The 1034-nt window shown below is 42.8% G+C and overlaps 1 protein-coding gene across 3 annotated transcripts in view; it reads left to right on the forward strand.

The window, feature by feature from the left end:
- Usp24 (ubiquitin specific peptidase 24) overlaps positions 1-1034 on the forward strand; it is a 142231-nt gene that overhangs the window by 99888 nt on the left and 41309 nt on the right. The gene's annotated exons all lie outside the window — the stretch shown is intronic.

Consider the following 1034-nt stretch of genomic DNA (forward strand, 5'->3'; position numbering starts at 1 on the left):
ATATATATATATAATAAAGCCTATAGAGCCTAATATGTGTCTCTAAATGTCCTTCACTGTGGGTTCATCCACTGGAGCCCGTTAACCTACCAATAGTCCCATGCTTAAAAGAGATTGTTTCTGTCCCTCCCAGCAGCATCTGTTGCCAGAGTTTCCTTAAGTGGAATTGGAGCTTCTTACCCACTTCTTCGTGTCTATGCTGGGATTTTTTTTTTCTGGTTTGAGCTTGCATGGGATTGTGCATGCTGTCACCATTGCTGTGAGTTCATATGACTGACCGACCAGTTGTCTGGAAAATGGTTTCCTTGTGGTCGTCTTATCATCTCTGGCTCTTGCGATCTTTCCACCCTCTCTTCCACAATGATGCCTGAGGCTTGGGAGGCAGAAGTTTGATACAGGTTCCTATTCAAGGATAATAAGCACACTGCGGCCTCTTGTTCTCTGCACATTGGCCAGTTGTGGGTTTCTGTGTTAATCCCTATCTGCTGCATAAGGACTTCTCTGGTGAGAGGTGTGAGATGCATTAATCTATGGATATAACAAGTCATTAAGAATCTGTTTAAAAACTAATAAATGGCCGTGAGTGGGGGCTTCCTGAGAGAGGTGTTAGAGTGCAGCGATACAAAGAGGGAGAAGGGAACATTATACTAGGAAGGGTTAAATGGGGTAGGGAATGGGAGGCAGGGCAGAGGAAGGAGTCTGGGGAGGGATGAGTAACACTTAAAACCTTTAGAAAAAAACAGATGGAAACCTACCACTATAGAAGCTTCTTAAAGTATGTACATATACATCATTAAAAGAGATTAAAAGGAGTTATCCTATATTAGGGTCATTACCCTTTTTAGACATCATAGGCTAATGAAAGAAGAAAAAAAAAGAATCTCAAAGCCAGGAATAGACTCCCTCTCTAGAAGTTATTGACCAGGGGTCCCATAAACCCTCAAACAATACTGGCCATTGCCTCTGCTCTTGGTTACCTACCAGAACTGGATGGTGAGACCCTATTACTGAAGACACTGCACACCTGAGCTGTA

The sequence above is a fragment of the Nannospalax galili genome, unplaced genomic scaffold (assembly GCF_000622305.1).
Source record: "Nannospalax galili isolate Female #2095 unplaced genomic scaffold, S.galili_v1.0 scaffold356, whole genome shotgun sequence".
NCBI classification, from domain to species: domain Eukaryota; kingdom Metazoa; phylum Chordata; class Mammalia; order Rodentia; family Spalacidae; genus Nannospalax; species Nannospalax galili.